Source organism: Camelus ferus, chromosome 1 (assembly GCF_009834535.1).
Source record: "Camelus ferus isolate YT-003-E chromosome 1, BCGSAC_Cfer_1.0, whole genome shotgun sequence".
NCBI lineage: Eukaryota > Metazoa > Chordata > Mammalia > Artiodactyla > Camelidae > Camelus > Camelus ferus.
In genome coordinates, this window is record NC_045696.1 from 9441455 (window position 1) to 9467663 (window position 26209).

The following is a 26209-nucleotide window of genomic DNA, read 5'->3' on the forward strand; positions in this document are numbered from 1 at the left end:
CTTAGCTTGCCTACCTTAAAATGGGGTTGCATAGTACACCTTAAGATGTGCATAAAATGCTTGTCCTAGGGACAGGAACATAGTAAACACACAATGTAGGTTAGTGTATTAGTTACCTACTACTGTGTGACAAACTAACTCAAGACTGAAAACAATAAACATTGATTATCTCCCAGTTTCTCTGGGTCAGGAATCAAGGGATGGCTTTGCTTGGTGCCCCTACCTCAACGTCTGCAATAGAGCATGAGCCGCCATTTCATCCGATGGCTCAAGTGAAGGAGTGTCTACTTCTAGATTGACTCACGTGGTTGTTGGCAGGATTGCATTTCTGGTGGGTTGTTGGACTGAGTTCCTTGGTGGCTACCGGCTAGAGGCCTTCCTCAATCCCTTGCCACACGGGCCCCTCCTTAGGGCAGCTCACAACTTGGCAGCTGGCTTCCATCAGAGCAAGCAAGAAAGGGCATGCGAGATAAAATGGAATGCATGGTCCTTTTTGTGACCTAATCTCAAGAGTGATTTCCCACCACTTTTACTGGATTCTCTTCGTTAGAAGTGAGTCAGTAAGTGCAGCTCACACTCAGGGGCTTACACCAGGGCATGAATCCTGGGGGGTGGAGGTCCCTGGGGGGCTGTCTTACAGGCTGCCTACCACAGTAACTGTTTATTAGTACATTTTTTACTCTGTAACCTTTTTTGACTTCTTGGAGCAGCTACTGTTCAGAAATGTTTAAGGTAGTTTCCCATCTGATTTGTTTTAGCTTCAACTCTTAAAAGAATATCATTTTAGACACCAATACTTAACATAAAATACCTCCCTGATAGGTTTATAGCTGGGTTTTGTAGCAAAAGCTGTTAGCCACTGAACTTTTGAACCAAGAGCTCAGGAAACTGAACCTTTTTTACACTGTGAAGGTTCAGTACATTTCCTTTCATTACTAACTTCAGCAGGTGCAGTGTGAAGTTCCCATGTGTAGTCATAATCAACACCATAGAAAGAGGTATTTGAGGTTGATCTGAATTCAGAATTAAAAGACAGAAATGTTATTTAATTCAGAAAGCTACTTTGGATTTTTTTTTTTGCACAATATAACAGTAGTCTGCTTTACTTTATCACCTTTATATTTTTTGTTAAATTTTCTGCTTCACTTCACAGATAATATAAGTAGTTGCTATTCATTAACATGAGATGCTTGAAGTATAATGTGTATCATTTCATCTTTTTACAAAGACTCTATGAAATAGGTACTATTATTACTCCCATTCTACAGATGTGGAAACTGAGGCTAGGGGGAGGCCAATTAACCTGTCCCAGGCCACATAGCCAGTAAAGGCAGGTTTTAGGACTCAAACCTAGTTTTAGCCAACTCCAAAGCCCATGCCATAATCATTTTATAGTGTGCAGTAACACACGTGAATTTTTTTGTATCTTTCACATCTTATTTAAACCCTAAGACATCTCTATGAAGAAAGTACTTTTATCCATAGGAAACTGAGCTTCAGATGAGCAACAACTCTGTTATTCTCTCAGCCGTTTATTTACATTAACGGATCTGTTGGAGGGCTTGCGGTCCATCAGTGGCAGCCGTGATGATGTTCTTGTGTTCCAGCAGAAGGCAGTGCCTGGTCACTGGGGCCAGACAGACCCGGATTTGATTCCCAGCTCCATCACTTCACTCACTCACTCACTCTCCCATTCATTCATTCATTCATTCATTCTACAACTGTTTCTGAGGGCCTGCTATGTTCTGAGCACCGTGCTGGTGACAGGCCAGCTGTGGGTCCCCAGGTGAGTCAGTCAACCTCCCCAGGTCCAGTATCCCCAGTTGCAAAAGGGGGACAGTAACCCTACCCCACAGTCACCGCAAGGCCAGTGTGAGGGGAGCGCAGCCCTCGGTGAGTGACAGACGCCATCCCTCCCGTTACGGGCTCCCCGGCTGGCAGGGAGGACCTGATAATTTTTTGTTGTGTGTGTTGTGTAAATACAACTAAATGGCGTAACAGATCCCTAGTAAACCACACGTCCTTGGGCACGACATCCACCCAGACCTCGTTTGCTTCATCTACAAAGTGACCAGGTTGACTGGGTCATCTCGGCGAGGTCACTTCTGGCTCTTGGATCACGGAGCACGGCCTGTTTACCCCTTGCTCCCCAATGTGTTCAATCAGACTTTTCTAAGTAGAAATTTGCTCAGGAAGAGAATTTCCTCTAGTGTGATTCTGGTTCTCTTCCACCCAGCTTCCCGGAGTTCCACCTGCGGGGGAGACAGCTTTTTTCGCCCATCCTGGGTTTTTGGCTGCAGCTTTTCCCCAAAAAGATGGATCACGAGAGAAAAACAGATAATCATGAATATCCTTGCGAGAAGCCTCGGTGAAACCTAACTCAAGGTGGAGGCTTAGAAGGGATGTGTGTAGCCACTTCCACAAAGAATAAATTGATAGAGAAATGACAGGAGGGGGAAAGCAGTGTCAGGCCCCCACACGGTAGCCTGCTGGGGGAAGGAACCTGACGGGGTGCCCCTTCAGGTCCCTCTGTAAGAGTCTGGAGCCCTCTCAGTAAAGGCGGCATTGCTATGCTACCTTCAGGCGGAAAAAGGGGAGAAGACAGACCTCTCCTGCATATGCTGCTTCGTAATGGCCTTCATTCAACTCAAAATAACTTCTGTGTCAGAGAGGCATATTTTGGGGTGACATTCTGGTCTCCACACCTACACTCCTGCCTGATCCTGCGTTGGTCAGTAGGAGGCCTGTCTGCTGGTTTGTGGTGAGAGAAGAGGTAAATTTCAGCCACTTAACACTTGTGCCTGTATTTGGTCTTGGAAATTTAATTGATCAGAGAGGAACTTGTGTCAGAGATGGTTTCACTGACCCCAGCGCTTACTCTGTCCATTTACCATTTGAGGGTTTGCCAAAGATACAGCCTTGCAGAGCCAGAACACTTAGGTGAAACTTTTTTTTTTTAAGTTTGTCCATTATTGGGGATTGTCCCAAAATCTCCTGATAATTATTTCTTTTTGATAGAGTGACAGTATATCCCAGTCGGTCCATCTGGTTAAAGCCTGTCGACCGGGAAAGTTACTAGTGGTACCATCTTTCACTCTTCTAAGTTTGGGTGATAAAGTATATATGTAGTTTGTAATTATACAGTTAGTTATAAACACCCTATTTATTTAGCATTTACCATTTGCCACATATTTTATGTACATCATTTCATTTCATCCTTCTTACAACCTCCTAAGATTAATACTATATTTGCCCATTTTATAGATGGAGAAGGCTCCTCCCTTCGCAAAACTAATCAGCACATAGAATCCCATGGCACCTGGGCGTCTGACTCTGGGCGCAGCTGCAGAACCACGGCAGGAAGGGCCCTCACGCCCAAGCCTTCCGTCTCTCCAAGGAGGAATCAAGGCTCAGAGCGGTGACAACGTTTTCTCCGGGGGGGGGGGGGGGGCGGTCACCACACATTTACAGAACTAGAACTTGCTCGCGGGTCTCCTTCCTCCCAGCCCACGAGTTACACCGCTCATCTAGTTTCCTGTGGAATAATGTCCTCCCCATCCCAGCTCCATCCCCACAAAGAACTCAGGGCATGCAGATGAGGAGAAGGACACCAGAGTCAACAGCTAGAACCGGCAGGGCTGTCTCCTGCGCCACCGTTAGGGGGCTGCCGAGGAGCAGGGTATCCCATCCCTCTTTGGGGAGGGGCGGAGGGAGCGTGGCCCAGAGAGCTGATCCCGGGCTGTTCAAACACCGGCCACCAGGGGGAGGTCACCTCACGTGTGTTCTGGGATGGAGCCTGGTAGTTGCCTTAGACTGTTTCAGGCATCAAAGACCGAACAGGCATTGTCAGAACGGAGAAGTCACTCCTTGTGCTGCCGAAGAAGCTCTTGTAACCATCAATGTGAGGTTGGAACTTTAAAGTGGAGAGACACCCCCCTCTGCTCAGTTCCCCATACAGAAAGCCAAAGCAGTGACAGCCACCCCCTGAGGGTACCCTCCCGCCGCGGGGGCGATGGGACCCCCTTTGGTTAGAGCAGGGAGCACAGGGATGCTGAGCTCCCCCCCAAGGAGTGACCCTCCTCTTCCAGCTGTGCCTGGTACGCGTTTGTGACATGCTCTGCCCCCGCCCCAACACACACATTTGTTGTACCAGCCTCTGACTCAAATTATCCGCATAAAGAAATGTAAAGAGAGAACTCACTCAGATGAAATAAACACTTCATTTCAGAGAGAAGAGGAATTTTCTGGGCTGGCTTCACCTATTGGGTGACTGCGTAGATTACTTCCAAAAGGCAAAGCTTGTGCTGGTGCATGGATTACCAGGCCAGTGTGGTGGGCTCCTGTCCTCAGACAAGTCCAGGACTACCTGCTGCTCGGGCCATGGAGGGACAGCTTTCTTCTGGGCTGGAGTCAGGATTCTGGGGAATTCACGTAGATCTTGGCTGTGCTCACACAACCACCTTTGCGTCCTGAGCTGCAGATCTCAGATGGTGATGGAGACCCCTCAGGGCTGAGTCAGCAGTCTGTCAGCTCCTGAAAACAGACCTCTCATCAGAAAAACTCACTGGGTTACAAACAGTGCGTGGCCTGGCCTGAAGAGCCTTACAGACGTTTGGCATCAGCAGGGTTGGTTGGCATCTATAGCTCTCTTTCTAGAATATCCGAATCCGAGATGTTTCTTTCAAATTCAACCACCTGTTTTACCCTGGCACACTTCCAGAGTGGTTTTCATTTTTAAAATCAGTTCTGGAATTTGTGTATTCCTTTGAAGTGAGACCCTAATGCAGTCTCTTATTCGTTTAATCCCGGACCCATATTGGGAAATACTGTAATGGATCATAACATACTTTGTAACATCCACACTCAGAGGATTTCAGTTATTTAGAGCATGTTCAGGGTAATGACCTGGTCCTCAGCACTAAGAGCCTGCCTGAGACTGTGGCACAGGTGAGGTGGATGAGGGTAGAGAGGTATTCGGGGCATGACTTCCTGCAGTGATTGGAAGGTAGTTGTGCAGAGGACAGAGTGGAGTGTTAGGTGCTGCATTCGTGGCCTGGAATGAAGCAGTAACACCTGAGGGCCGTGTCTGAGATTCTGAGCAGCTTTATCTTATATTGTAAAAGGAGGGCTGGGTGGTCCTTCACCTTACTAGGATGTTGTGAGAATTTAAGTACAGCAGGACAGTGTTTGTGATAGTATCTGAAGGCAGGGGGTACCTGAAATGATTTATTTCTTCTTTATCAAGAACTCTGTTTGAATGTCAATGAATATATGATTAGAGGTTTTATATTGAGTAACCATTTAATTTTTGTTTGTTTATTTCCTTTTCATTTATTATCTTGTCCTCCTTTGTTTTCTCTGCTAGATAGCACCAGGGCCACATTGGCAGGATCACCTACTTCCAGGTCTTCTTGTTGCTTGCTGCCTGTCTTATTTTTATGCCTCAGCCGAGAGTGAAAATGTGCTCCAGAGTATGCACATATTACCTGTGAGCGCTCACCCTTTATGGACAAATGCCTTACTTTGGAGCTGTGCATATGATAAAGGCAGTAAGATGCAGTAGATAGGAGTGTGGACCTCAGAGCCAAGTCAGTCTGAAATCAAATCCCAGCTCTGCCAGCAGCTAGCTATGTGACCTTGGGCAAGTAATTTAACTTCTCTGTGCTTCAGTCTCTGTGCAAAATGGCATGATAGAAGTATGTACCTCAAGGGGTTGTGAAGATGTGAGCATAGACATAAAGGGCCAAAAATAATACCAGGCTTACAGTGAGTTTTGTACATATTACCATATTATGTAATTTATTTTTCAAACGCAAAGATTACAGTGTCTGTATTGCTCACTGCTATTTATCCTGTGCCTAGGACAGTGCCTGCCACATAGTAGGCACTTCATAAGTATCGGTGTAGCAGTGGAAATCAAACACTAACATGAAAATGAAACTATTGCTCTTTTCAGTTCATTAAATATTAAGCCTTATTTTCCCAGGAGTAATTCTGGGCACTTCCAGAAATTGCATAAATTACTTTAGGCCAGTAGGCTCTGAAGCTCTAAAATTATTGCAGTGATTGTGAGCGTGCGCACACACGCGCCTGTGTGCAATTAACAGACCTAGATGTTGCTGAGCGGCTAGAATGCCGGCGTGAGATGCATTACTCCAGACGACTGGCGTGGCTTGTTATCACGCGGCGCGCTTAGAAAATCATGTTTTAACATGGATGAGCGTTGCTAAAAAGTTGAAGACATAGAAAACCTAAACACTTAAAAAAAAAACTTGATAAGATAATGGATATAAAACCATAAACTTTATCTAAAGCATAAAATCATTATTGATGACAGTAAGACATCCTAGGCTTTTCAGCACAATTTAAAAAAAAGATCCTGTAATTGAAAAATAAACATCCTGTTTGCTGGTGAGGTTTTACCCTTCCTCCTTCCCTCCCCTCTTTTCTCTCTCTCTTCCCCTTCCCTCCTTCCTTTCTCTCTTTTTGTTCTTAGAATGCCTTTTAGGAGACAGATCTTTTCAGAAATTCATTGTCATCTGCTAAGTCTCCACCTACTGGCCAGGCTCTAGCACCCTCCATAGAAGGTCGTTCTTTTGCCAAATCTTGTCCTAAGGGGGCAGAATCAACTTGTGATCTTATCTTTGAATGCTGCCCTGGTTTCCATTAGATTGTGCCAGGAAAGATGACCTTCCATAATGAAATGCATGCTGTCTGCTTAGCACGCAGTGGCCTGCTGTGCTTTTAATTAAATGAACCAATCTTTAAAAACTCCATTTTTATCCCCGAAGCAGCATGTCACCCACAGTCTGTCCCAGGTCAGTCATTCCAGTTGACTATCATAGGGCGGCACCAGTGGGGACTGAAGACTGGATCAAGGGGCTTTAGTGTGGTGTGATCTGGGCTCATAGTTCTTGGAGCCAGTTCTCTGTGCTTTTGGTCCAGGATTACTCACCCCTCATCCAGCCTTCTAGCCAGAGAACACAGCCGTTACAAGCTGACGTTAGCGGAAGTGACCCTCTGTTGCCCTGTGTCCACACTGTGTTGGCGTAAGTGTATTTAATGGCCCTGGGGAGAACTTTCTGAAGATCACAGCTCACAGTGAGTGCCGTTTACTGAGTACCAACTCTGGGTTATTATATTTGTCTAGGTTGCTGTGTGCTTTGAAGTGTAACTCACTGTAAAGTTTGTATTTGGTCATAAAAAGCATTTACTAAAAATTCCTCATCGTCTTCCCTCAACCTGTTTCTTAGAGACAACCTTGATAAGTTTTACTGTCCTCCTTCGTGCATGCTCTATGCAGGTCTGACGCCATTAGCATGTTGCCTGCAAGTTCCAAATCCTGCAGATTTGAAATAGCACCTAAATGGTCAAATGTCCTTGAATCAGGGCTCTTCTGTTTAATCTCTTCGTCCATTATCTGAACCATTTTCATAATATTTTAATGACCAGACCTTATGTTTTAGCCTTATTTAACAATTAAGAGGGCTGATGTTCCCCTGTTCTCATTTTCAGAATTTATTTTCCTGGCCAGTTTCCTTTGCTATTCTCCTTCGAGAACTTTTAAGAACCACTCTGTCATGTTCAGAGTATCCCCCTGCAAAGAGCAAAAACAAAAACGCAACAACCAAACCTGTTGGTATTTTGAGTGAGATTGTTTTGGGTTTATAGTTACTTAGGGAGAATTGACATCTTTCAGTATTATGTTCCTGTAATGTTGTTCTACTGATTTAAGCCATCTCTCACGCCACCTGTACAGGTTTGACGTTTTCCATATATGTATATTCTTTATATAGATCACCCATGTGTTTCTTTGGTTTATGCTTTAGATTTTTCAGTATAAATATTTTTATGTAAGCTTAGGAAGTGTATTCAAATATGAGATCTTGTCTTCCGTTATGCTTAATTTTACTTCCATATAAGGGAAATTGTTGTTTTCTATGCATTAACTAAAGCCTCTTACTGTTTCTAATAATGTTTCAATTGATTCTCCTGCATCTTGGAGGTATTAAATCATATCACCTGCCAACGGTGATGATTATGCCATTTTCTTCACAGCGCTTCTGTTTTATTCTCTTACCCACATGATTCTTTGACGTTAGATTTTGGCAGCGGCAGGTGGCATCCTTGTCTGGTACCCAGCGTTTAAGGGAAATGTGCTAGTGTTCCACCGTTGACCTTAACCTTGGCGTGGTGTTATGGTACTTTAATTTACCTTCCGGTATTGTTGATGAATACGTTCCTGTTCGGGACCTGGTCACACACAGCAGACACATTCAGCTCTCTCTCACTGCTTTTTTTGTAGTCTCTTACCTAGCACGCAATTCTCCTTTTAAAGAAGCGACTTTGGCCCTTCGGCCAGAGCCACCATCTTCCAATAATTCACCAAGATGACCAGCACAGAAAAGAGGAGAGGCACCCGCTCCATGTTCTCTAGGCCGCTTAGAAAACATGGAGCTGTCCCTTTGGCCACAAGCCTGCAGATCTACAAGAAAAGCGATCTTGTCGAAATCAATGGAATGGGCACTGTTCACAGTAGAACATCCCCCAAAACTGGATGAGTGTACAGTATTAACCTGGCATGCTGTTGACAGTGTTGTCAACAAACAAGTTCACGGCAAGATTCTTGCCAAGAGAACTAATGTACCTATTGATCATAGTAAGCATACTAAGAGCCGAGATAGCTTCCTGCAACACGTGATGGAAAATGGTCAGAAAAGGAAGGAAGCCAGAGAAAGTTACTTGGGTTCAATTGAAGCACCAGCCTGCTCCACCCAGAGAAACACGCTTTGCAGAAACCAGTGGAAAGGAGCCGGAACTACTAGAACCCGGTCCCTGTGAGTTCATGGCATGATGGGTGTAAAAATAAAATAAAATGAAAGACTTCTGGACTAAAAAACAAACAAAGAAAAAGAAGTGACTTCAAGCATTTTTTAAAAACTTTTAAAAATTAAAGTATAGTTGATGTGCAGTGTTATGTGACAGGGGTACAACATAGTGGTTCACAGTTTTTAAAGGTTATCCTCCAGTTACAGTTATTATGAGATATTGGCTGCAGCCCCCGTGCTGTTCAGCATATCCTTGTGGCTTGTTTGTGTAGTTTATATGTAACAGTTTGACCTCTTACTCCTCTAATCCCACCTGCCCCTGCCCCTCCTTCTCCCCACTGGTAACTGTTAGGTTGTTCTCTCTGTTTCCTTTTGTTGTATTCTCCAGTTTGTTGTAATTTTTAGATTCCACATGTAAGTGATATCATAACATTATTTCTTTGTCTCTCTCTGTCTGACTGATTTCGCTGAGCATGATACCCTCCAGATCCATCCACGTTGTTGCAAATTCCAAAATTTCATTTTTATGGCTGAGTCGTATTCCATTGTATGTACATAGCACATCTTTCCAGAACATTTTCTGAGCCACACGTCTCCATCTGCACAGTCTCTACGCCGTCAGCGGAACCCCCTGTGTGGATGGAAATGTTCTGTGTCTGCCCACCCAGTGCACTAGCCCCTGAGCGTCTGAGATGTGGCGGGCATGACTGTGAAGCTGAATTTTTAATTTTATTTCATCTTAATTAATTTAAATCATGACAAGCAATGGAGCCCTTAAAATGTGGCTAGTGCAACTGAAAAATTGAATTTTTAGTTTTGTGTGAGATTACTGTATTTTCGTTGAAATAGCCGCATGTGGCGAGTGGCTCCAGACTCGAGCAGCCTGGGTTCCTCAGCCGTGTCCTGAAAGGCTAGGATGTGAGCGTTAGCAAGGCCCTAGCGGCTGCTCACTGAGCCCAGAGAGGTTGAGATCGGCCCCACACCACACAGCAAGTTCATGACTAAGCTGAAGTGAGAGGCCAGGCTCCTTGTTCTCGTCTCAAGCTTTTCCTGCCATGCCTGGCCCTCGCCTTACTCCTCAATATCCACGTCCCTTCTTTAAATGACAACCAGAGTCGCGGTGTGTGCGGACCTATATGCCTTCAGGAAACACATCTTAGCCCCGCTGACTTCTCCGCTGAATGTGGGTGGACCCCAGGGCTGGTGTGGATGGAGAGGCTTCAGCTGCATCATCTCGCTCTGCAGGGCAAAGGCGCTCCGCCATCAGGGCGGGTGCACGGGCCCTGGAGGCCATGTCCCACGGCTGCTTGTCCGGGTTTTCTGTGTGGCCTCTGCTGGTGGGATGAAAGCACCATTAGGCACTGTGCCCGGGCATCCTCAGGAGATACTAGTACTGAGCCCTGTTAGTACAAATGTATTTTCTAGCCCATTCCCTAAAAGTGTAAATGCCCATGAGGTTGCCCTTTGCGCCTGTGACTAAGCTAAACCTTAAGAGAATTCAGCATCCAGTCAGGGAGTCGGGGAGGAGACAGAGGAAGGAGAGCCTTCCAAGGAGGCCCTTGGCCGGGGGCTCCAACGTAGAAGGAGGGCCTCCCAGTAACCAAGCAGCCACGGCGTTGCTCACAAGCTGCCTGGAATTCTTTCTGCCTCGGCCGGCCCCTTTCTCTCCCCTGGGGGATCCTGGTCAGGGCCACTGCTGGTGCCCTCTTAGCTGTCCCTTCAGCCAGTCATTCAGGTGAAGCAGGAGTGACCCGCCCTGGACAGGAGGACCCTACCCTTGTATCTGAAGGTCAATGCTCGTGGCTTAGAGGTTAAGAGCCCCGGATCACCTGGGTTTCAGCCCAGCCCTGTGGCTCCTTCCGTGAGCCTGGGCCACTCACCACCTGCTCTGTGCCTAGTTTGCCCACCTGGAAGATGGGGGCTCAGAATCACACCCCCTCCCAGGGCTCTGGTGACGATTACGAGTCTATAGGTGGAGGGTGCGTGGGGGGCCCAGCTCAGCTGTCCACCTTCCACAAATGGTAATTCTTCTTCACCTGAGAGAGGTCACCTCTCTCCACTGTGAGGGCGGGTGACCTCCAGGTTCCATCCACCTCTGCCCATCAGTGAGAGCTCTCCATGCGGGCAGATCTGAGGAGTGTTGCTGGGGTGTGCGCAGATGGCTGCACCAGTGGCCCCAGAGAGTCCCCTTTCCCAGCGGCATCACGTATACATCCTAGCTTGGCAGAGGGGCGGCTGGTGTATCTGACAGCAGGGTCCCAGGTCCCTGGGGCAGCTGGTCCAGCCCCATGACCCTATCGGAGCTGTCAGGACGCCGGCTCACAGGCCAGTCCAGACAGCATGTTGGTGATGCTTGCCCGGTGGCCAGTGCAGGCGGGTACAGGTCTGAACCTGTTTGCCAGGTGAGAAGTCAGCACCTCAGGTGGGAAGAGGACCTGCCTCCTGGGAGCCCGATCACACCCCCTTGTTTCTCTTCCGCAGCACCGGCTGCCACGGTGGCTCCAATGCCAGCACCCACCTGCAGAGCCTGGCCCCCAGATGCTGGAGTTTGTGATGAGTACATGGGTTATATACACTCATTGCAGAGTCAGTAACTTGCTAAAAGGTCAAACTCAGCTTGATCAGAACACAGCATTACTAGGATTCTACTCCTCCTGCAGCTGGTGCTCCAGTATTTCCCCCCATGATCAGGGAAGAGTCTTAGAGTACTTTCTTAGAGCTTAAAAACTGGGGAATTTTGCCTCCCCCTCTTTTCTGGTCTCCCAGCACACTCAGAGAAGGCACATGGCCTTGGTGACTTTCTCCAGCCATTTACTCAGCACCTGCTGTGTGTGGTCCCCATAGCAAGGGGGCCACACGGATGTGCTTAAGTAAAAGCTTGTATGGTGTTTTTTGTTTGTTTTTAACTGAAGCACAGTCAGTTTACAATGTTGTTCATTTCTGGTGTACAGCATGTGTGATTCAGTTATATATATATATATATGTCTGTGTATATATATATACATCCCTTTTCATATTCTTTTCCATTATAGGCTATTACAAGGTATTGAGTATAGTTCCCTGTGTCAGTGTTTATCCTGTGCCAGGTGCCGTTGCACCTGCTTAGAAAGGCAGATGTCATCCTCACACAAACCCTGTGAGGGAGATGCTGTTATTGCCCCATTTTATGGATGGAGTAACTGAGGTACACTCATTGCTGCACAGCTAAGTTGGGGTTGGGGTTGGAGCAGGATTTGAACGCAGGCTGTCTTATCCCAGAGTCCTAGTTCTTAACCACTACCTCCCACCCCCTACTGCCTCTCTGCTCCGGTCCCTCGCCTTAGTTCGATGCCAGCATCCCTGGGAGGTCTACACTTGTTGCATGAAGACACTGAGGCCTGCAGAGTTCACGTGCAGGCAGTAGCCAGCCTGGGGTTCAGACGCCACACCCAAGGCTCTGACTCCAAACGCTGCTCCAGCCTGTGCCCCTGGGGGCATTGCCATCCTAGCCCCTGGATTCTGCCTTGCCCCGCATCTGTCAAGGGCAAGTAACTGACTTGAGGGGGCTCCAGGCTCCCCTAGGGGCACCTCCTTGCTCCTCTTCCGTGGAACATTCTCGTATTTCTTTTTTAGCTGTGTCTCTGACTACAAAATTGTTCTATGTTCCCACACACATGTTGACTGGTTCTGTTTCCTCCAGCCTGTTTCCTCCAGACAGTTCACATCCTTTGCCTATTCAGCTGCTAGACTGTTTGAGGCAGGTCCACTGTCCGACTCAAGGGTCAGGACAGAAACTCTTCTCATCTCATCAATCTGTGTGGAACATCTTTACCCCTTTTCTGTCCTGCAACAATTCTGAAAATAATCACGTGCCCCTAATGTGGAGTAAGAGGATCAGAATGCAGACGTTGTTCATCCCCCAGCCCTCCAGCCTCACGATGAAACAAAAGTGTAAACTGGCAGTTTTTTCCCTACACATATTCTACAAGCATGACTGCCTAGGGAAGTGGTCATCCAGGGCACAAGCCAGTCCTCTAGTCTGAACACCGGTTCTTTGAGGGCAGGGCTCTTCCTGATTCACCCTGCACCCTTTTTGGGACCTAGCATGAGGGGATCTGTGATACATGTCTGTCACATGTAATTGATGGGAAGCCCCAGGAATACAGAACTTCCACGAAGAGAACATCCATGGCGGTTTTCTTCTCAGTTTTCTGGACATTTTCTCCAATGGTGTATTTACTAGACCTATTTCCTACTCTGAAAACCATGCATATCTTTTCTCCACGTCCCAGTTGTCTCCGCAGCCAGAGGACCCCTCAGCCGACCGTCAGACTCACTGAGGCCCGGGTCCTCCATCTCTAGGAAGCTCTGTGTCCGCGCCTCTAAAACCCAGACGGTTATTCCAACTCCGGCAGCTCCGTCCCTGCCTAAGAGGGAGGCCGTCTGGACTCGTGCGTGAGAACACTTCACCTTCTTAGTAGGAGCACAGGAGGGCGGAAACACTGGCTCGCCCAGCATCCCTTCATAACTTCCATAAGAGGAGGCTTGTGTTTCTGGGTGGCACCTCAGCCAAATCTTATTCCTAACAATTGAGTTATTTTACAATTGGTGATGATGCATCTGGGACCAGCCAAGCAAGGAGGGGCTTTGCATGTGGTAAAAATAGGTTGTGCCTTTGTTGCCGGAGAACAATAGGTTCTTTCTTGTCTGGAGCAGGAAAGAATTCAAGAGCGAGGTACAGTCAAGTGAAAGCAAGCTTAGAGAGATACACACTCCATAGACAGAGTTGGGGCCATCTCACTCAGAAAGGAAAGCGACTGAGGAGGCACTCACTCCAGAGGCAGGATGCGGGCCATCTCAAAAGGCGATAGGGAGAGAGGCCGAGCGGTGTTGGGTGTTTAAAGCAAAAGCAGATACAGCCTCCATAGGCAGAGTGCGGGCCGTCTCAGAAGTCAAGAGAGTGACTGTGAGGTGCAGAGCTGTTCGTTTTTATGGGCTCGGTAATTCCACATGCTAACGAGTGGGAAGATTATTCCAACTATGTTGGGGAAGGGGGAGGACTTCCAGGAAATGCCCACCTCCCTCGCCTGCTTTTTGACCTTTTCTGGTCAGCCTAGGAACTGTCCTGGTGCCTGTGGGTGTACCGTGAGGCTCAAGGTCCACTGGAAGTCAGACCTTCTGCCACCTTGGCTCTAACCAGTGTGTCCTGTCCTCAATGGCTGTGCCATTCCTTCAGTGCTCGTGCCCTGCCCCCCTCCCTCCGTCTCACCTTGGCCAACGGTTGGTTATAGGCACTCTGTTAGCACTTGGTTGTTGGGCTAATTAGCATTATGTCGAAACCCAGGAAATTGCTCATATTTGAGCATCTTTGACCTAAAAATATTGGTGCTTTACTGTTAGGCGTCCCTCCATGATCAGGTTTCTTGTATGAAACCGTTTCATAGTGAACTTCTCCAAACTAAAGCAGGATTGAAGTCATCATCTGAAGTCCCAGTCTGTGTAAACTTGGGTTAAATTTTACTGAAATGTAAGTGATGAAAGATTTAGCTCATTACAGAGGGAGGGCCAACCCACGTGTATTTGCAGTCATGTCCGGCGTTGGTGCAGTACTGAGCTCATGGGTGTTCTGTGTAGCGAAGCCCTCATGGCTGCTCAGAGCCCAGAGCGGGTCCATCTTCATGCTTCCATATGCACTTAAAAGGAATAGCACCCCAGTCCCTTCCCACATCCTCCTGGTGCTCCAATTAAGTCAGGCCATTGAGGTTTCCTGTGATTGTAGATTGATGTCTCCCAATAAGCCCTAGGGTACGTGGAAATCATATAGGAAAATCTGGTCAAGGACAAGATGGCCTGAGCCAAGAAATGTTTCTTCTTGGAATCAGGAAACACAAGTCACAGACAATTAGGTTCTGTTCACTTTTTAAGACCACACAAATCAACACGGGTCCTTGATAAATGGCTGTGTCCGTGTAGACTGTGAGCCCTGCTGTAGAGCAATGATAGGCACCTAGATGGTCCCAGAAAGGTGGCTCGGATGGAAAAGGAGATCAGGGATTCGGTGGGTGTGCATGGGAACAAACCGTCCCATTGTGTTGATGTGTTGTCTAATCCTGGTGCTGGGAAAACAGGATTTACCCCTCCCCCTCCCACTTAAACTTTAATCACCTCCCGATTCTGGTGTTGTATTCAGAGAGCAGCAGCCTAAATACTGATCCTTGGGTTTTATCAAATCTTTTTTTAGCCAGTCAATCAGCAGGCAGCGCCAACCGGCTGTGGCCCTGTGCTTGGGTGCTGTCACCCTGAAATAAGGAAGGCAGTTTTATTTGGGGAGGGGGCCTGAGTCCAGCAAGAGAGCTACCTGCAGATGGGGCCAGAGGGGGTGTCCCTGACCGGTCCTGATGCCCAGGTGCCCTGCGAGGCTGGGAGCTACCCCTGCCCCACCAGTGGCCCCCAAGAGCAGAACTTAACTCCAGAATGAAAGTTCAAACATTGGGGTGAATGAGGGTTATTTTCTCAGGTTTTCTAGCTCCCCATCATTTTTTTCGTCTCTCTAAAAAGGAAGACTTGGTCAAGATGGTGGGCCTGGAAAGTCTGACAGGGTGCGAGGGGGTGGGAGCGCTTCCCCATCCCATGCAACGACATTTTTACAGCTCAAATCCTGGCCGCGCTTCCGTTTGCTATGCAACCATGCATGTTGCAGCGGGGACAGGGGTGGGGGAAGGAGGGGTGATGGGGGTCAGATTAGATGGTGGCTCTTTCTGCCAACTCGCATAAACTGCTGGCCAGTTGGATATTTGCCTGCTAATCAAAAAATCCAATTTGTGGGGATCTGGACCCCTTTAGGTAGATCAATTAATTGAATTGGAATTTAGTGGCATTTATTTATTTATCTATCTATTTTCAGTTAACTGAAAATTTTTTTTTCCTTTTCAGTTTTATTAGGTAGAATTACTACAGTAAAGCTGCATACATACATTCTATTGCATGTAACCACATACACACAGTACACTGCACATTTCCTTTTAGTTTACATGTATGTTACTGACCATTGCTTCTAAGAACAAATTAGAGCTTTAGCTTTTTAAACTTTTCAGTGCTTTCAAATGACTTAAGCTGTTTGGTCTCAGAGTCATTGTGTTTGAAGCCCAGCTTCAATTTCTGTCCCTTGGCTCATACCCACCAGGGGTTCCCTGGTGCGGAGCCCCTCAGCACCCCTCCAGCAGCTGGCGCGCCCCTCCTCGGGCTCCTGGTCTGCACCACAGGGCTCTGTGCCTGCTCTTCCCTTCGCCCAGAAAGCTAGATCTGGCTTCCTCACCCGCTTTGGGTCTTGGCTCAAATGTCACCTTCTCAGGGGGCAGGACCCTGGCCATCCTATTTCAGCTGCACCCTGTCCCCTGGACCTTCTGTCCCCCACTTTGTCCCCACAAGACCCGCGGTGGGTCTCACTATTTATTGTCTGCCTCTTCCTACCCAACTCTGAACTGCATGCGGGCGGGGTTTTTTCTCCTTTTGTTCACGCTGTATCTACGTTCCCAGGTCCGAGGGCTGTGCCCGGTACACAGTAGGGGCTAAATCAGTACCTACCAAACTAGGGAACAGATCCCTTCTGACAGATCTCCAGTGGCGCAGCATCCTGGAGGTGGGCGCGGGACTCGGCTCTCTCTTGATTCTCTACTCTTCGTAAGGAGAAAGCTTTTGTTTCCTGGTTTCTTCTGAACACCGCACAGGTATCACCTTGGACGTGCATTATATGGGCGCAGCTTGATGGGTTTTTACTAAATAAACAAATCCTTATCGCCCCCAGATCATAACAGAGAATAGTATTGTGCCCAGAAATTTCTAGCCCAACCAAATCCAATCATTGTGGTCACTTTATGCTACAGCTGTCATTGGCCAGATGATCTTTATGTTTTAACAAGGACACGGTTTTACTTCTCCAGGAGATTTCTAGCTTCTCAAGTGCAGGAGAGGTGTCTTCTAGTCCTTCTGTAACCTTCCTCTGCAGCCTCGCCCAGGGACAGATCAGCCATAGGAAGAAGCGTTGGCTAAAATCCCAGTGGCCTGGAATATTGCAGCCCCGTAGGGTACTAGGTGAGGAGCAGGTGCTGGATGAGGGGGAGATTTGTTAACATGAAAAAAATGTGTGTCAGAATAATGCAGAGATAAGACTCCACCGAAGAGATGCAATTTAGAAAGGGAATTCAGAACAATTTTCCTTCCGTTTCCAGTTCTCATTCTGATTTAGAGGAGTCCTAAGATTGGTATCCTGTGAGGCGTGCTCACCAGACAGCCATTCAGTCGTTCACCTGTTCGTCCAGCTGACATTTACTGAATGCTTCTGGCGGTGTCCTTAGCCTCGGGGGAACCAGAACCTTGCCTTTGCCGTCAGGGGAGGTGCATTTTCACAGCAGAGACAGATGATATGTTTAAATGTCTTGGTGATAGTTTATGATTAGCGCCCCGAGTGAGGCACCTGAGGAGCCGTGAGGAAGGAGAACAGGAGAGATTTAATGGGAGCCCGGAAGGTTCTCTGACGAGGTGACATACAAACTGAGATCTCAGGGGTGTTGAGAGCCTGGTAAGATCCAGATAGGGGGTGGCTGGTGCAGAGGCCTCAGAAGAACGAGCGTGGGGTATTCACGCAGGAAGCCGGTGTGAGTAGGAAGTAAGAAACAAAGGGAAGATGGGTAAGCATTGAAAGGTGTTCTCCAGACTTAGGTCTTAGTCGGGGTTCTGCAGAGAAACAGAACTGAGAGGAGAGATGTACAACTACATCTACAGGTCGACCTCAGACACAGTGTGGGTCCCAGACCACAGCTATAAAGCCAGTTATTGCAATAAAGTGAGCCACACGAATTTCTGGGTTTCCCAGAGCACATAAAAGTTATGTTCACGCTATACTGTAGCCTATTAAGTGTACAATAGCATTATGTCTACAAATACATTGGATATAACTTAATTAAAAAGTAGTTTATTCCAAAAAAATGCTAACCAGCATCTGAGCCTTCAGTGCGTCTTATAGTAACATCAAATATCACTCACCACAGATCACCATAACAAGCGTCATAGTAATGAAAAAGTCTGAAATGTTTCAAGAATTACCAACAGGTGGTGCAGGGACACAAAATGAGCAAACGCTGTTGGAAAAATGGCACCGATAGACCGGCCTGAGGCAGGGTTGCCACAAGCCTTCAATTTATTAAAAACGCAGTGTCTTCAAAATGCAATAAAACGAGGTATTCCTGTGCTTGTGTGTCTATATGTGTCCATCTATGTACACAAGCAAAACGGAGTTCCGTATTCACAGATGCAGATATAAAGAGCTCTGCCCAGATGTCAGTTCCTCAGAGAGCTTCCTTGAATCTCTAGCTAAAGCAGCGCACTGTCCCTGCCCCTTCCCATCTGTCCTCACAGTTGTCTTCAAACGAGCATGTAAAATTTTAAAACACTGCCCTTTCAGCATATGAAACTGGTATCCACTGAATGCATATCAAAGTGTGACCCTCGGATAATGGATACAGCTTGCTTTTTATTTTATTTTATTTTATTTTATTTTATTTTATTTTATTGAGTTATAGTCAGTTTACAATGTTGTGTTAATTACCAGTGTAGCGCACAATTTTTCAGTCATATATATTCATACATATATTCATTGTCACATTCTTTTTCATCGTGAGCTCCCACAAGATCTTGTATGTATTTCCCTGTGCTGTACAGTATAATCTTGTTTATCTATTCTATATACACCTGTCAGAGATACTTCTTGCTTTTAGTTCCTAATGTCACACATTTGTATGGGGCTGTAGGGGCTAGTAGTCAGTGTGCATTTAGTTTTGTCATTTGGATTCAGGATACTCTGATGAATCCTCTCATGAAAGTCAGACTTAGAAAACGTACAGATTTCTTTTCGAAAAGACTTTGTCCCCCAGGCAAGCAGTTACTTGCTTCTGCAATGGTTTGAAGGAGCTTGACCTGTGAGCATTTTTTAAAAATTTGTAAGCACATGAGCCAAAGTTAAAAACAACTTATGATCTCTTCGGGATTTATCTCCTTTGGACTGATGTCCTCTGCACCCTTTGTAATTTTCCCCTGGCCTGTCCCTCATTACACCGTCTCACCTAGCAATTTGATGAAAATCTTAATTGGTGTCAATATCAACAGGACGATCTTTCGTAGGGGAATGTAATTTTCCACTGCAGTCAGCGATGACAGAAGAGGAGGTCAGTAAAAGAAAACCTTTTGCAAGAAGGCTGTATTTGCGGAGTTTTTCACAAGAACACACTGTAATTATGAAGTTTTATTTTTACCAAATACAATTTTTTTTTAACCATAGTAACGTCTGTTGTCTTAGATTTGGTAGAAACACTAGGAAAGAGAAATACTCTGAAGGCTTGTTTTGGACCATCATTTTGCCATGAGATTGTTGGGTGCTACCTGAGTCTCTGACTTCCCCTTTGGATTACTAATGTCTTCTGAGGGCCAGGGAGGGGTACGAATAGTCTTTGAAATGAGGTGTGACTTCTCCACATCTGGAATACGGGCAAGAGTTAACCTAAAAAAATTGTTGCCTGGTGGCAGGTGGCAGACTGGGCTCTTGGAGGGCTCTTGCCAGCTGTCTCTGGTCAGCCCCGTCCTCAGAATCCACACAGGAGCTGGAGACGCAGGGCCCTAGAGCAGGAAGCTCAAAGGAAAGCTGTCCTGTGGTAACTGGGAGTAAACAGCTGGCTCTGGGTTAGACTTCTTAACCTGTTTAGCTTGGTGCGCATGTGTGTGTGTGTGTCTGTCTGTGTGTGTGTAGAGTTTGAATTTTTAATGGTCAGCCTTCAGGAGTCTGTGGTGGCTGATCTGGTCACAAGATCTCCAAAAATTGGGGTTAAGTTTATCAACCTACAGAGATTTAAAACAACATAGAGGCTCTTTGTATTAGTTTTCCATGGCTGCCATATCAAAGTTCCACAGACTGGGCAGCTTACACGTCACAGCTTATTTTCTTACAGTTCCGGAGGCTCTAAGTCCAAGAGTGAGATGTTGGCAGGCTTGGTTTCTCCTGAGGCCTTGCTCCATGGCTTGTAGACGGCTGCTTCTTGCCGGGTCGTCCCTCTGTGCGTGTCTGTACCCTAATTCCCTCTTCTTACGAGGACATCAATCAGATCGGATTAGAGCCTGCCCCAAGGACCTCGTTGTACCGTATCTCCTCTTAAAGTCCCTGTCTCCAAATACAGTCACATTCTGAGGTCTAGGGGTTTCGGGCTTCAACATACGAATTTGGGGGTGGGTCACAGGTCAGCCCATAACACTATTGGTATAATCTTAGCCCTCCAGCTGAAACAGAGTAGAATGGTGGTTATCACGGGTTGTGGGGGGTGGGGAAGATGGGGAGATGTTGGTCAAATGGTACACACTTTCAGTTTTAAGGTGAATGTAAGTTCTGGAGACCTAATGTACAGCATGGTGAGAATAGCTGATAATCCTGAGCTGTATACTTGAGATTGGCTAAGACAGCAGATCGTAAATGTTCTCACCACACACATGGAAAAAAGGGGTAACGTGTGAAGTGATGGATGTATTAATTAGCTTGACTGTCGTAGTCATTTCACACTGTGTGTATGTCAATCCATCATGTTGTGCACCTTAAATATGTACAACTTCTGCGGTCAATTAAACCTCAGTAAAGCTGGGGGGAAGAATCTGCAGGAATTTATTAGCACCGTGGTTCCTAAAACAAGCAAGAGGTGTTCTCCCTTTGATGCTCTAAAATGGCAGCCACCCGACTCCTTTCCCCAAGCCTCACGTCCAGCCCAGGTGCAGGGTCTTCGGGTGTCTTGTCAGAAGATGCTCTGAGTTCACCTGCCCTCCAGCTCCTACTCCCTCATCTAACCCAGGATCGTTGATTCCCTGGATTATTGCAATGGCCTCCGAATCCTCGCCTCTACCTTTGCCCCCTGCTAGAACTCCAGCTCTCCACATAGCAGCCAGTGGTGTTTTTAAAACAGAAGTCCAATCCGGTCACTCTCTTCGCTCAGAATTCTCCAGCTGCATCCCAGCACAGGCAGCACAAGCTCCAGAATGCTTTTCTGGGCCCGTGAAGTTGTCCATGAACTGGCCGCCGTCTGCCTCCCCCCAAGTCTCCACTTGGATCATGCCCTTGTTGTGAGTTCTCCAGTGTGCCAAGTACGGTCCCTCCCGCAAAGGTCTGGAACCCTGGAAAATTCTTCCCGATCAACACACGGGGCTTACTCCCTGTCTTCTAGGTCTCTGCCCAGATGTCACCTCCTCCAGGATCTTCCTTGAGCCCCTGGCTAAACTGGTGCACTGTCCCCCACCCCCTTCCCATCTGTCCTCACAGTCGCCTTCAGACCCCTTGTCGCTCCCAGACATCCGGGTACATAACTGCTTATTTCCTCTCTATGCTGAAATGGGAGCTTCCTGAAGGCTTCCGTCCTCCTGACCACTCGTTCCCAGCACCTAGAGCAGTGTCTGCTTGTAAATAGGCAGGAGTCGTAACTGAAAATCCGGGGCTCATGGGAACCTGCGGTCAAAGGCCGAGAAGGCAGAGCGCCTTCGCCAGTGAGCACAGACCCTTTCCCCCCCAATCCTAAGAGGTCACAGGGGGAGACCCGCACTGTTCCCAGTCCCACCCAGAGCATGCCGCGCCTGGGACCATTCCTTGAGAAATCACCTGCAGGACTAATGACTCACCCAGCTTGCAGGAGAGCAGCCCTGTTGGCATTTTGATAACAAAGTCAGAGCTGGGAGGTCACGGGCAGTCTGGTCTCTAATTCTCGGACCTTAAGAGAGTGGTGCCCGCTCTGCAGGAAGGAAGCAGAGCCCCGGGAGCTGCCCTGCCCACTGTCTTGCTCAGCCGACGTGCAGACCACTGACCCATCTTCCTCACTTATTTTTTTTTCCCATAAATACTCTACTGAAACTGTCATGTGAGGTATCCTAACTGTGTTTAATATTTTTTAGGTTCTGTAAACAATAGAGACTTTTCATTCTTAGGGATTTTTGTCACATATAATGGGACTGCCGTCTGGGAATGGCCACTCCTTTCCTTTGGGGCTCTTGACTTCCGTGATCAGAATTTAGCAAACGGTGTGAGGAGAGTTGGGGGCTTGCGGGGGATGGAATTTCCCCTTCCTCTTTTCTCCTGTTTGAGAAAACTTTTCAAGTAAGAGGAAGGAGAGGGTATGAATAATACTTTCTCAGATTGAAAAGATCTTTTAAAAAAATTTTTTGTTTTGTTTTGAGGGGAGCTAAATTAGGTTGACTGATTGATTGATGGAGGTGCTGGGGATTGAGCCCAGGACCTGGTGCCTGCTAAGCATGCGCTCTAACACTGGGTTATACCCTCCCCTCCTGAAAAGACCTTTAAGGGGGCAAGCTCAACTTATTTTCTGACTTCCAGAGATACTCAATTTTGCTTTGTTCTGTTTTTAAGAAGCCTTTACTCCTCCCTTCCTTGCTCTGCCCAGTCCTGGAGCTGTCTGAGCAGAGACAGTCAGGACCCTAGAAACAGTGTCTTAAGTTGACTGGGACGCAGGACTAAGCAACTTTCCATCCTGAGACTCTGACAGAATTACAGGGGAGGCCCAAACACTGGCTACTTAAACCCTCCAGCTGGAACACGTGTCCAGTTGCTCTTTCCCACAGAGACGAAGACATCTCCGGGGCGACCCTGAGCCTGTCCCCAGAAGGGCCTAGAACTCAGGACTCACTGCTCAGTACATCTGTTTGGCAGGGGGGTTCTTCTCTGAGTGCTTGTTTAAAAGCCATATTTGAAGTTTTGGCCTAAAACTCCGCTCCCTCCTCCCTACCTGTCCTTTTCACAAACACCCCTGTGTCCCATACTTCTCTCTGCTTTCCCTTGACTTACAAGGAGCTTCTGCACCTGTGAATGTGCATGTGACACATGTGCGTGGTGGGAAGCTCCCAGGTCTCAGGCTTCAGACTCAAAGGGCCTGGGCTTGGGGTCCCTGCTCTGTGCAGCCTCAGATTAATTGCCTTTCAACTCTATGAGGATAAAGCGGGGCAAATACTGCACACCTCCTAGGATCACAGTGAGGCTCCCACCAAGGTGAGTGGCCTTGGAGAAGCTTCCAGAACTGTGCTGGGCAATGGGAGGCGAGAAGCACCGCCAGCACCTCACCGCCCCACCTTGGTTCTCATGACCTCAGCCCCCACCCGCTGTTGCAGGCGCCGTCTCTCCAGCTGCTCCGAGCTGCAGCGCATAATTCCTGCAGCCCCGAAGGACGTGACTGGATAACAGCCTGACAAGTGAGCTGCAGTGATATTTGAACACGAGCCCCGATCTGATTATTCTTCAGTCACTCAACCCCAGGCAAGAATGGATTCATACTTTCCACTGCCGCCTGCGCCAGCCGGTTTCCATATCAGCCAGAGCCTCAAGAAGATGGAAGGACACGCTGTCATTCTTTCCATCCACGCTGACCCTGCTTGCTTCAGGGCGAATGCCAGCACGTTTGGGAGAGGAAGTTGCAACTGCTGACCAGGCCGTGCAGACCGGCCCCGTTTCCAACACGCTTGAAGGTAGATAAGCAGGCTCTTGTGGTTCTGAAGCTGGACTTGCCTTACCTGTGAAAGCAAAACAAACAGGGCCGTCTCCTTCCTCCTTGGGAATTCTTGGTCAGGTTCTCTTATTTTGAGCTGTCGGTGTAACGGCGGTGCAGACGCTTTGGGTCTGGAAGTAGTGCCATGTGACTTTCTCCCTGGTGTTCCCTGACGCTTGGTGTCAGTTGTAAAAGTCAGCTTGATAACAGATTCCTTATGGATTCTTCCCAAGAGCCCCGGGAGACAGATTGGCGGTGGTTACTTCTACTTTACAGAGTCGAAAGGCAATTTAAAAGATAAAAGCAAAAATTCTGCTCAGGGTCATCCCTGCAAATCAGCGGTCCTGGTGGAATCAGAGCTCATGGCCCCCGACCTGCCAACCCCCCACCTCCCTCCTTTGAGCTCAGGGACATTCGTGGCTGACATTCTTTTCAGTTTTAGTAAATTCATTCAAGAGAAATGAGAGACCAGATCTATTTTAGGACCCCTGACTAATTTTGTCTTATTCTGTTTTCTGTAAAGCAAAGAGCTATTCATCAGCAAGTGTAAGCAATGTCTGAGTAACGCAGCTACACTGTGCTGGGTTTGGGGTCACGGTCATTGAACTGGTCATGAGCGCTGATTAGATACATGCATTGAGTCATACAGTGTACGTGCTGGGAGAGACTTAGTAATCATGTAATCCAGCGGCTCCCAAATCTGGCTGTTTACCAGAATCACCTAGAGAGCTGATTCCACATACAGACGCCCCAGAACTTCCCCAGTCCCAGCACCAGCGACCTGGCCTCTGTCTTTAGTGCTAAATTTCTAACAAGCTCCTCAAGTGATTCCTATACACCCAGCCTAAAAATCTCTAAATTTGAGGTTCAGAGAAACATTTGAGAATCACATTTTCTTATTTGCTGTTTTTTTGGGGGGGATTGGGGTTGTGTGTGGGGGGTGGTTTGGTTGCCTGCCTACTGTTTTTATTGTTCTTCAGGTGGAGAACCTGGGGCCCAAAGGCTAGGTGCCCCTTGCCTGGGGTCACACGACTAGTCAAGTGTTACAGTTGGGACTGGAAACCCACTTCTACTCTGTGCATGGCATTAGCGTGAACGCAGCCCGACGGCGTGGCCAGCAGAGGCTGGTGGCCAAGGCGCTGTCAGCAGAGACACACACAGCCCACTCTTGGGAATGTGTTGTAATGTGTCCCAGGCTCCTGTAAAGTCACTCTGGCCAGCATGCAACTCTCGGAGGACCCACTGGGTTCAGGAGATTCTTGGCTAACCCTCAGGAAGCATTACTTCTGTCTAGAAAGACTTTGCCCTCTCTGGGCAAGCCCACCGCCCCAGGGCCCAAATGGGACCCACCAGGATTGGAGCAGGTGCCAGGGCTTGGCCCTAGAATAGGGCTGGTCGGTCCAGTCTACCTGCTGCCCTGTGACAGCAACCTGCCTGGCAGTCTTGCTGTTACACAACCAGTTCAGTTGTCGTAGACAGTGAACTTCACTTGTCAGTGGCTTCAATTAAATGGCCCATTTTACTTTATTAAACATTGTTTTTCTTCCAGTTTTGTTGAGATCTAAGTGACATACAGCACTGTGTAAGTTTAAGGTGTACAGCATAATGATTTGACTTTAGTGCACATCCATCATACAGATACAAGAGAAGAAAAAGAAAAGTTTTTTCCTGGTGATGAGAACTCTTAGGATTTACTCTTAGCAACTTTCATATATAACATACAGCAGTAATAATTGTATCATTCATGTTGTACGTTACATCGCTAGTACTTTAAATGGCCTCAAAAATGATTGTCCAGTAGCTTCAGATGGGGCACTGGCTATCTTATTACTTACTGGACCTAATAGAGAGATGATAAGAATGGGTAGTTCGGTCTGTCTCAGATTTCCAGGGGGTCTGGCTAATTGCTACTCACAGCAGAAGACCTACTAACCTACGATGTAATACATTCCTTAATTTCCTCCTGCAAGATAATGCTGGTGCCCCTTCTGTTCCTGGACTTTCTCAATCTAATGTTGTGACTTATTTCCAGATCAAATATATAGAAATTTCTTTTTCAGACTGTGCCCATCCTGGCTACTCATGTAACATGGAGTCCAGTATGATGTCCTCATTTAGTTACCTAAATTATGTATATTTGGGGGGTGGGGATCATGAGGTAAGTAGTCAGAGATGCAGGGTCAAGGACAATGTAACATCTCCTGTTTCCATCCGGCTAGCCACCTTCCTAGGGGACCTTCCCCTCAGATACTTGCAGGCATTTCAAGCTCTGTGGTTCCAAATCCTAGCCATTGTCTTTATTCCTGCACTTGCCATCTGTCTTTTGCCCCATCCTATCCAAGGAAAAGGCTGTCACCACCTTCTCTTTCAACCTCACTTATTCAGCTACAGCTTTGTAGATTTCACATCTGTTTCCACTTTCCCATCCTCACTGTCACTGCCTCAGTTCACTCAGAATGCCTCTTACCTGGGTTTCTGAAACAGCCTCTGACCTTGCCTTCCTGTTCTGCTCCGGCGACTTCTGGTCTACCTCTTGTCTGCTCCCTGAATGATCTTTCTGAAGACCTATGCAATCTCCTCCCTATGCTGCTTTTAACAACTCTTCCACACTTACCGGTTGTCTTTAAAGTTCAAAATCCTTACTTTGCAAATAAGGCCTTTCATTTGCTCCTGCTTAGGACCCTGCCCTGTCCCTGCCATCCCCCAGCATAGCTCATCAAAGCCAGGGTGCAGAACCACTTGGGGTCCCCAGAACGCAGTGTGCTGTGTGATGGAATCTGGTGTTGGCTCCGTCCAGGATGCCTCACCCACTTATGCATCGCGCAGACCCTT

The 26209-nt window shown here is 47.4% G+C and overlaps 1 protein-coding gene and 1 pseudogene across 1 annotated transcript in view; both read left to right on the forward strand.

The window, feature by feature from the left end:
• The window catches only part of RCAN1 (regulator of calcineurin 1), a 90467-nt gene that overhangs the window by 6877 nt on the left and 57381 nt on the right, over positions 1-26209 (forward strand). The gene's annotated exons all lie outside the window — the stretch shown is intronic.
• Positions 7790-8898, forward strand: LOC102514402 (annotated as a pseudogene).